This window comes from Triticum urartu, chromosome 1 (genome assembly GCF_003073215.2).
Source record: "Triticum urartu cultivar G1812 chromosome 1, Tu2.1, whole genome shotgun sequence".
Classification (NCBI taxonomy): domain Eukaryota; kingdom Viridiplantae; phylum Streptophyta; class Magnoliopsida; order Poales; family Poaceae; genus Triticum; species Triticum urartu.
In genome coordinates, this window is record NC_053022.1 from 103959232 (window position 1) to 103970737 (window position 11506).

An 11506-nucleotide genomic window follows, 5' to 3' on the forward strand; every position below is an offset into this window, starting at 1 on the left:
ACGCTTCCGAAGAACAAAGTGAAGGCCCTCAACCTCATGAACAAGATCAAGGGCAAGATCATACTCAAGACGGTGTGGACACACCAAGTGATGCCCAAGGTCAAGTTCTCTCCCCCGAGCAAATTCAAGATCAACAACAAGTTCATGACGGCGCTCAAGATGATCAAGTAACCGCTCCTTAACTCACCATCAAGGAGGAATTAGAGCATCGTGCCGCCAAGGTTGCTTCCAAGCTCTCCACCAAGGATCATCTCATGACGAATGTGCTTGGAAGCTTAAGAAAGGGGGTAAGCACTCGTAGACAATTAGCAAATTATTGTGAGCATCACGCGTTTGTCTCTTGTGTGGAACCCCACAAGGTCTATGAGGCGCTAGAAGATCCGGATTGGCTCAATGCCATGCACGACGAACTCAACAACTTCGAGCGCAACAAAGTGTGGAGATTGGTGCCCAGGCCAACGGGGAACCACAATGTCATTGGAACCAAGTGGATATTCAAGAACAAGCAAGATGCCCATGGGATTATCATTCGCAACAAGGCTCATTTGGTAGCACAAGGCTACTCCCAAGTCGAGGGTATCGACTACGGTGAAACCTTTGCTCCCGTTGCTCGTCTTGAATCCATTCGCATGTTGATTGCATATGCTTCTCATCATAACTTTAAGTTACAACAAATGGATGTGAAGAGTGCTTTTCTTAATGGTCCCATTAATGAATTGGTGTACGTCAAGCAACCCCCCGGGTTCGAGGATCCCTACTTTGCTGATCATGTGTATCAACTCGATAAGGCACTCTATGGACTTAAACAAGCCCCACGTGCATGGTATGACCACCTTACCGAGTTGTTACAAGACCGTGGTTTTGAAGTTGGGCTAATCGACCCCACTCTTTTTACTAAGAAGGTCAAAGGGGAGTTATTTGCGTGCCAATTATATGTTGATGATATTATCTTTGGTTCTCCTAACAAAGCTTTCAATGAGGAATTTGCCGCTCTCATGACCTCAAAGTTCGAGATGTCCTCCATGGGAGAGTTGAAGTTCTTTCTAGGGTTCGAAGTGAAGCAAAGAAGAGAAGGAACCTTCATCAATCAATCCAAATACACTCAAGACATGCTCAAGAGATTCAAGCTAAGTGACGTCAAGCCGGCTTCCACTCCAATGCCCACCAAGTGCCAACTTGACTTAGATCCCAATGGTAAAGTGGTGGATCAAAAGGTATATCGTTCCATGATTGGATCCTTGCTTTACCTTTGTGCATCTAGTCCGGACATCATGTTGAGTGTGGGAATTTGTGCACGGTTTCAAGCCGTACCTAAGGGAAGTCACTATGTGGCGGTCAAACGAATCTTTCGATATTTGGCTCATACCCCAAACTTTGGCTTATGGTACCCAAGAGGATCAAACTTCAAGCTTGTAGGGTACTCGGATTCTGATTGGGCGGGAGACAAAGTGGATAGGAAGTCCACTTCCGGAGGGTGCCAATTCCTTGGTTGCTCTTTGGTAAGTTGGTCTTCCAAAAAGCAAAGTTGTGTGTCTCTCTCGTCCACCGAAGCGGAGTATGTTGCGGCTGGTAGTTGTTGTGCACAACTCTTATGGATGAGGCAAACTTTAAAGGATTATGGTGTCACTTGTGACAAAGTGCCTCTTTGGTGTGACAATGAAAGTGCCATCAAGATCTCTCTCAACCCGGTGCAACACTTCAAGACGAAGCATATTGAGATCCGGTATCACTTCATCCGGGATCAAATTAGGCGAGGACAGATCGAGCTCAACTACGTCAACACTCATGATAACCTTGCAGATATCTTCACGAAGCCCTTGGATGAAGCAAGATTTCGCGAGTTAAGTCATGAGCTAAATATCATCGATTAGAGCAATGTTGCTTGAACCCTTGCACCCCCCACCATACTCAACGTGTTGTCCTATTTAGATGTAGGCATGGACATAGGGAGAGTGATGTTCTCTCAATGAACTCTCCCTCCCCCCATTATGCATAAATCAATCAAGTCTTTCACATTAGCCATGTTTGATGGTACTTGTGCTTCAAAGATGAGTTTTGGTCATGGACCCAAGGATAATTCTTCGCGGTGCCATACCAATTGACTCAAACATAGGTGGCTACGGCCACCGCCCTCTCTTGTGGAGAGGTGGTGTCTCGTGGTTGGTTCGTTTGTCGTGTGCCTTTCTGGTTTTGTGTGTTGCGTGGTCTTGTGGTGTTGTGTTGGCTCGGAGTGGTTTGTGCAAAGATCCAGTTTTTCGCGCTCGAAACGTGCATCTTCTTGAGCCCATGGTACTACCGCGTCTGGGCACGGTACTACCGCTTTGGGAGGCACGGTACTACCGCGCCACAGCACGGTACTACCGCTCTGGTGCGGTACTTTGGAAGTACCACACTATGCGGTACTATCGTGTCTGGGCACGGTACTACCGCACCGTCAAGGGCGCGTGGGGGTTATGACTCGGGTAGGGGAGTTCCAACTCCCCATACCCATTCATTGTCTCTCTCTCCACGTCTCTCCCTCTCAAGAACGGCGCCGGAGGCCCTCGCCGGATCTCCGTCTCCAGCCACTCTCCTCGGATTCCGACCGGTGGGATCGTTCCCCACCACTTCCTCTTGCCATGGACCAAGGTTTTTCCCCAAATCCCTCTTTTTCTTGGCTGTTCTCTTGCTTCTAGGCTTTTGGGGAGAAACTTGTTGTTCTTGAGATTTTAGGCCAAATCTATGCAAGAGTAGGATGTAGGAGAGTCGTGATGCGTAGGAAACATACTTGATATGCTGTCTTGTGGTAGCTTTGTCCAACCGTAGTACCGCCGTGGTTTTGCGGGCTTTCTCAGATTTAAACCAGTTCAGATCTGACGCGGTGCGGTACTACCGTGCCCGATGTGCGGTACTACCGCCCGTCAGGCGTGGTACTACCGTACCGTGCGGTACTACCGCTCCGCAGACATGGTACTACCGCGCCGGCCGCGGTGCTAAGGTCGTACTACCGCTCCTACACCCGGTACTACCGTGATCTTGCACGGTACTACCGCGTCTAAGAGCCGTACTACTCTCTTAGCTCCGCAGCTCTTGGCAGTACTACCGTAGGGATCAAATCTCTCTCTAGGCATGTATCATGTGTGCTTTCTACTTGTTTCACTTGCTTTGTTGTGGTCTTTGCATTAACCTCTCTTGGCTGTTGTGGGTGTTTTTGCGTTCTGTGTCTTAGGTGGTGGCTCTCACCGTTCCAATCCCAGTCGTGACACTGGCTCCAAGCGTCTGCGCAACCCCCAAGATGAAGCCCCAGAGGGCTCCAATGCCCCCAAGCGCAATGTCAAGACCACTGCCAGCAAGCAAAAGGAACCGGCTAAGGGCATGGACGAGATTTCAACCACTGAGTATGTCGAGCGCCGGAAGATCAATCCCTATGTGAATCCTCGGGCTATCCTCAGAGGCACCGAGTTGTTCTGGACCAAGCAACATGCTCTCATCTATCTGGATGTGATCAAGAACAAGTAGAATACCTACGTGGATGTCAAGTGGATAGACATGCATCACCTGCGGAAAGACAAGTTTTGTGACTATTTTGGAGAGGCTCTAGACTTGGTGGAGCAGTTTGCTATTGAGCCGGTGATCTCCTTTCACCTTGACTATGACCCTGAGCTTATCTGTCAGTTCTTTGCCTCAGTGTACTTTCATCCCGGGGAGGAGCGGAGGATGACTTGGATGACCAATGGCCGTCAGCTGTCTGCTACATGGAAAGAGTTCATGGATCTGCTGCACATTCCTGATGACGGGCTTCACACCCCCGTTGGCGTCCGCCCCCATGCCAACTCTGAGTCTGCCAACAAGAACCAGCTTCAGCCCTTCCTTGTTGAGAAGGTACTCCCCAATGGGAAATCATCTTGGGTGTTGAACTCCTTTCTGGATATCATGCATCGCATCTTCCGCAACACTCTGTTCCCACGCATTGGCGACAAGGACAAGGTTCATGCATATCTAGTGGACATGTTGCTCTTGTGTGCAGAGGCACGTACTTCTCAGACTCAGCCACTTGATGTCTCTCACATCATGTGGTGTGAGCTTCGGTTTGCAGTGTTCACTCGCAAGGTACCTATCTATGGACCGTACCTGTTTCTGCTGCTCTCCACCACTTGGGAGAAGACGTATCCAGGTGATGAGTTCCTTGCTCCAGACTGGATTCGCCATGAGTCCATCAGCCTCCGCGTCAAGCCCAAGTGGGCCAACACCACTACTCGTGCTGAGGCATCTTCTGCTAGGAGGGCTGCTGGTGAGGGGGAGGCTGCTGCTGCTGAGACTGCTGCTGAGGACCGTGCTGCTAGGTCCACCACTTCTTCCTCTGAGCCATCATGGGCCAAGAAGCTAAAGGACAAGATGAAGACTCTCTTCTGCATGTAGGCGAAGGGACAGTACAGGGCTCACATGACTGACAAGGAGAGTCGCCGCCGTGACAAGAAGGTGATGAGGCTCTTTGGAGAGGATGTGTCTGGCGGGTCTGAGGACGTCATCACACCTGAGGCTGCCTGGATGTCAAAGCAGGGCTACAAGTGGACCAGTTCAGAGGATGACATGGAGGAGACTATCCCCGCCGCTGAGTCTGACGAGGAGCACGAGGAGCAGTGGGACGACTTCTCTGCCTGAGCCACCCCGTGTGTGTAGGTGTCCTCTCTGCCTTTTTGGCGTATCGATGCCAAAGGGGGAGAGAGTGTAGGGATTTGTGTTGTGTCGTGCTTGGTGTGTTTGTTTGCTTTGTCGTTTGGACCTCGTTTGCTTTAGTTCGGTTTGTGCTTCCGAGACCTTTCCTCCATATGGTGTAAGACATATGCACTCTATCTATCTTAGTTATCTTATGTTTGTACTATCTTGTCTAGTGATAAATTTGCCTTGTCTCTATAATATAGGGGGAGCTCTGTTCCTAGTATTCGTGCTCATCTAGGTGGCACACATTTAGGGGGAGCCCGTCTATATTATAGAGAGGAGGGGTTTGCTTTTACTCAATAGTATTTTTCCTTTTGCAAATCCCGTTTTGTCATCAATCCACCAAAAAGGGGGAGATTGTAAGGACATATTTATCCCTAAGTGTTTTGGTGATTGATGACAACGTATTTGCGGACTAATCGTGTGCCATGAGTTTTCCAGACTCTTCTCTGCTAGGCACAAGACGATTGGGTGCCCCTCGAAGACTGACGAAGACGGCGTCTTTTCTACATTTCTTTTTGGTGGATTTGAGTCGTAGGAAAGCCGTACTATTAAGAGGGGGTCCGCGTTGGAAAGGTTTGGGTGGAATCATCACGTACACGTCTCCTTTTATCCCCTCCTTCTTCCTTGGAGCTTCCTCCATTTTTCCTGCCTCCTTTGACTGGCTGCTGTTGTGGTTGCGGAAAATAGTACTGCTCCTGGATCAATGGTAGTACCGTGGGCATCCACGGTAGTACCGCGCGGTGGCGCGGTAGTACCACTGGTGCTCACAGTAGTACCGCTCCCCTGGAGCCGCACTACCGCTGCCCACCAGGCTAGTGCCGCCCCTTTGCGGTAGTAGGAGCGGATGTAATTTTTTACATCCGCACCTGCCGCGGTAGTACCGCTTTCGCCGTGCGGTAGTACCGCGCTATGCGGTCAGGCAGTAGTGTCGCCCCTCGGCAGTACTACTGTGTCGAGTTTTTGCTACTTCCGTTTATTTGCGGAAGTAGGCACGGAAGTTCCCCTTCCCCCTGGACGGGACTTTTGCCTTACGGTAGTACCGCATTGGGGGCGCGGTAGTACCGTGCGTGCGGAAGTACCGCCCCCAGCTTGCATCTGTTTCCCTGGCTGGGGTCGCGGCAGTACCATGGGACGGTACGGTAGTACCGCACTGCCGTGCGGTAGTACCGCTTGGTTGCAAGCAGTAGTACCACGCGGCCTTGCGGTAGTACCGCTGGCCAGGCGCGGTAGTATTGCTGGTCGCGGGCTGGTTGGTGGGTAACGGTTGGATCTTTTCCACACACTATATAAAGGGTCTCCTTCTTCCCCGTTGACTCATCTCTTCCACCATTAAAGCTCCATTATTGCTCCAAGCTCCATTTTCGCCCGATCCCGCTCCCTAGCCAACCAAACTTGTTGATTTGCTCGGGAGTGGTTGAAAAGGCCCCGATCTACACTTCCACCAAGAGATATTTGATTCCCCCTACTAATCCCTTGCGGATCTTGTTACTCTTAGGTGTTTGAGCATCCTGGACGGTTGAGGTCACCGCGAAGCCATAGTCCATTGTGGTGAAGCTTCGTGGTGTAGTTGGGAGCCTCCAATTGAGTTGTGGATATTGCCCCAACCTCGTTTGTAAAGGTTCGGTCGCCGCCTCCAAGGGCACCAATAGTGGAATCACGGCATCTCGCATTGTGTGAGGGCGTGAGGAGATTACGGTGGCCCTAGTGGCTTCTTGGGGAGCATTGTGCCTCCACACCGCTCCAATGGAGACGTACTTCCTCTCAGAGGGAAGGAACTTCAGCAACACATCCTCGTCTCCACCGTCTCCACTCTTGGTTATCTCGTGCCTTTACTTGTGTAGCTTATTTGTTTCATATATCTTGCTTGCTTGTGTTCCTATTCGTGTTGCATCATATAGGTTGCTCATCTAGTTGCATATCTAGACAACCTACTTTGATGCAAAGTTTAAATTGCTAAAGAAAAGCTAAAAATTGTTAGTTGCCTATTCACCTCCCCTCTAGTCAACCATATCGATCCTTTCAGATGTCCCATCGGATTCTCCGCCCACATGATTTAAAGACTCAAGGAGGAATTTTGTGATGCCGCCTCAAGATGACTGCCATCTGGTCGTGTTCCGATGGTATGAAGCTTTCTCACCCGGATCTCCACAAGCTGGGTGGTGGTGTGAAAGAGATGCTTCCAATTACCGAGGAGGGAGACTACGCCCTCGACATCTATGAAGGTCCCTCAGCGCATGGTGGAGGCAAAGCGCACCATCCGGGTGGTGACCCCCTCTTCGGCGCTGGCTTCAATTATACACGGCACCGTTTTGGATATGTCGTGCAGCCCCATGATGGCAGTCGTCTTGCTCAGCGGCCGAATCCACGACACACAGCCAAATACTACCACATGTTTGCCCATCATTGCTTCATCAAGCCTTCCAACGTACATTGACGACCGTTGGCCCAACATCTTCCAGTGAACGATGCCGTATATGGATGCGTACGGATCCTTTGCTCTCTTGGCCCTTCCCCTGCTCCTGATGTGCTTCTCGGTGACGTCGGCAGCAACAGAGGTTATTGTGGTCTACTTTCTTACTTGAATCTCCGCCTGTCGGGTGGTGGCACCAAATAGATGTCCCACAGGATTCTTCGCCTGCATGATTGAAGGGCTTGAAGAGGAATTCTGTGATGCCGCCTCAAGATGACTGCCATCTGGTCGTGTTCCGATGGTATGAAGCTTCCTCACATGGATCTCCACCCGTTGGGTGGTGGTGTCAAAGAGATGCTTCCGGTTATCGGGGAGGGAGACGACACCCTCGACATCTATGAAGGTCCCTCGACATAGGGTGGAGGCGAAGCGCACCATTCGGGTGGTGACCCCCTCTTCAGCGCTGGCTTCAATTATACACGGCACCGTTTTTGATATATCGTGCAACCCCACGATGGCAGTCGTCTTGCTCAGCGGCCGGATCCACAACACACAGCCGAAGATCACCACATTCTTGCCCACCATTGCTTCATCAAGCTTTCCGACGTACGTCGACGGCCGCTGGCACAACATCTCCCAGGAAACAATGCCGTATACGGACGCGTACGGATCACATCCCCTCTTGGCCCTTCCCCTGCTACTGATGTGCTTCTTGGTGGTGATCATGGGCCGGCCCAGTATTGCGCCTGTCTTTTTTACTGGCGTTCACGCTCATCAGTTTAGGAGTGCTACTGTTTGAGGCTCGTTAGCGTCGAGAGGAAGAGCTTTCGCGCAGGGTTCCCACAAACGGGCCGGCCCATTGTTAGGCCACGAGTGAATGTAATGAAAACTGTCGGGAACGAAAAACGATACAGCGGTTTTCGATATATCGTGGAGACCGCTGACGAGGGTGGAGGCGAAGCGCACCATTCGGGTGGTGACCCCCTCTTCGGCGATGGCTTCAATTATACACGGCACCGTTTCCGATATATCGTGCAGCCCCACGATGGCAGTCGTCTTGCTCAGCGGCCGGATCCACAACACACAGCCGAAGATCACCACATTCTTGCCCACCATTGCTTCATCAAGCTTTCCGACGTACGTCGACGGCCGCTGGCCCAACATCTCCCAGGAAACAATGCCATATACGGACGCGTACGGATCACGTCCCCTCTTGGCCCTTCCCCTGCTCCTGATGTGCTTCTTGGTGGCGATCATGGTCTGCTGCAGCTCCATTGACATCTGAAGAGCTGCACTGTACCTGATTAGGTTTGGTTTAGGTTTTATATGATTGATGTTGAGGGCTAGGATTTTATAGAAGATTTTCGTGGAATCTGGATTTTATTTTCGTTCAAAGCAGAGAAGATGCTGTAGGAATCGGAACCGGACTTCCTACAACGCGCGCGACAGGGTCGGTAGGGATTGGTTCGCACACGTGAGATCTCCTCGTCAGCGTTTGCCGCCCACGAGACGGTCTCCACGGAATTTTTTTCCGACTAATCTGCGTACGACACATGGGACCTCCACGTAATGGGCCGGCCCAGTATTTGCGCCTGTCTTTTTTACTGGCGTTCACGCTCGTCAGTTTAGGAGTGCTCGGGGGGGGGGGGATTTCCTATTTGCCGCTCTTTGCGGCAAGTAGTCGACCGGACGCACAGGCAGATTGACGAGCGCGTTAGGATGGGCCGGCCCGTTCAAAAGTTAAAGCGAATCCGGTTTTGGGAATCTTCTAGGTAGTTCCCAGCCGATTTTTCTGGTTTTGGGAACCTTCTAGAAGGTTCCTGAACCGGTTTTTCTACTTCCCCCTTTACCCCTTTTTGTTTCTTTTCTTTTACTGTTTCTTTTTCTTTTTCGTTTTAATGTTCTTTTTTTCTGTTTTCTTTTTTATCTTTTTTTCGTTTTTTATGTTTCTTTTTTCCTGTTTTCTCTTTCTTTTTCATTTTTTCGTTTTTTGTTTTTCTCTTTTCAAAGTTATATTATTATTTTTCAATTTTTTTGTGTTGCTCACAATTGTTCAAAACTTCACAAAATGTTCTCATTTTTCAAATTTTGGTCATGCTTTCAAAAAATTGTTCAAAACTTCACAAAATGTTCTCATTTTCAAATTTTGTTCATCCTTTCAAAAAAATTGTTCAAAACTTCACAAAATGTTCTCATTTTCAATTTTTGTTCCTGACTTGAAAAAATGTTCATACTTTCAAAAAATTATTCAAAGTTAAAAAAATGTTCTCATCTTCAAATTTTGTTTCTCTTTTATTTTTTTAGTTTTTTTCTTTTTAATGTTTTTTTCACAATTTCACAGCTTTGTAAAAAAAATTCGCAAATTAAGAAAAATGTTCGTTTTTTCAAAAAAAAATCGTGGGTTTCAGTAAATGTTCCTTTTCAAATTTTGTTTGCATTTTTTCAGAAAATGTTCGTGTTTGAAAATTTTGTTCGTGAGTTTCGTAAAATGTTCCCATTTCAAAAATTTGTTCACATATTTCAAATTTTGTTCGGGAGTTTTAAAGAATGTTCACATATTTCATACGAACTTAACTTTTTCTCTCAAACATAACGTTCGCGTACAAAATTTTGTTCTCTAAATTCAAAAAATGTTCGGGATTTTAAAAAATGTTCATTTTATCAAAACTTTGTTCAAGTTTTTTAGTTGTTCTTCTACCATTCAGCAAACGCGAATAATTTTTGAATTTTTAATTTTTTTGAACATATCCAATGTTTAAGGTTTCTAGGTGGGGGTGTTAGATATGTAGTAGATGATCTTTTAAAGTACCCGCGTTACATATGACCGAAGGAGGTAGTTAGCTCGCCTGGTTAATGACAAGAGTATACTACCTCCAGATGCAGGGATCGATCCCCTGCTCCGCGTTATAATTTTAGATGATCATTTTGCTGTTTCGTCGCGACGATGGGCCGGCCCATTCGAGGGGCTGCATCTGTGCGGCGCGTGCGAATCGGACGCAAAGAGCGGCGCATAGGAGGCCCCCCTGTTTGAGGCTCGTTAGCGTCGAAAGGAAGAGCTTTCACGCAGGGTTCCCGCAAACGGGCCAGCCCATTGTTAGGCCACGAGTGAGTGTAATGAAAATTGTCAGGAATGAAAAACGATACAGCGTTTTTGGATCCGATCCCGGGACCAAGCGCTCGTTCATAGCTTTGCGAGCCGCTGCAGCTAGCAACTGGGATTGGTTTAAAGTACAGCGTTAAACATAAAGTATTACCTACAGCACAGAATTCGTTTTTTTAATCTTTCTTAATTAAATTGAATAATGTTTTCTTTAACAAATTGGGGAAATCGATCAAACTGTGAACAGTTACTGAAAACATGAAACAAAATTTTGAAATTCCAATAAAATATTGATTTTTATATACGATGAACGGGTTTTAAATATACATTAAAACATTTTTAAATATATGCAGAATTTTTTAAACTTCCACATTAAACATTTTTGCGATATACGCTGAACAACATTTAAAACACATTGAACATTTTTGCCATATACAATTTCTAACATGCATGGAACATTTTTAGAAAAAATACACTGAAAAATGTTTAGCTACACATTGAACATTTCTGTGATATACACTGAACAAATATTTAAATATACATTGAACATTTCCGTGATATACACTGAAGAAAGTTTTGAATTGTGAACACATTTTTGAAAAAGAGATTTCTTTCTGAAACCATGATCAAATTTTGAAATCATGAACAAAATTAGGAATTTCAAACTTTTTTGAAAACAAATAATAAACAAATGAAAGAGAAAAAGAACAGAAACAGATAAGAGGGAAAAAGAAAACAGAAAAAAAGGAAAACCGACAAAAAGAAAAAAAAACGAAAAAACCCGCTTGAGGGAACCTTCTAAAAGGTTTCCAAAATCGGTTGCCTGGAGCTGCTTTAAACGCACGTTATGGGCCAGCCCGTTTAGCACGCGCTTCAGTGAAAGCAACGTAGCTGGACGCCGAAATCATTAATTAAGGAGTACTTGTTGTAAAGGATATTTCATTTTTCCAGGTTGCGACAAGTGGCGGACATGCAGCGTGCCACTTGTCGTAACCTGGGAGTTTTCTCTTTTTTCTAAGATCTGTTTACTCAAAATGTTTTATCTTTTAAACGATGCGTCCAAATCTCAAACTGTTTTCATTATTGGATTCCTCGCGTCGAGATCTTCAAAACTAGATTCCATGTTGATAGATTTTGATGAACTTTTTTCACTAAAAAACCGGGCGAAAAAACCCGAACCGGGAACACGGTTTTTTTTCCTTTCCGAAAGAGGCACGTCCGTGCCTCTCGCGAAATCACACCCGTGCCTCTCGTAGAAGCAAAACCGTGACTCTCGTGGAAGGAAAAAACAGAAA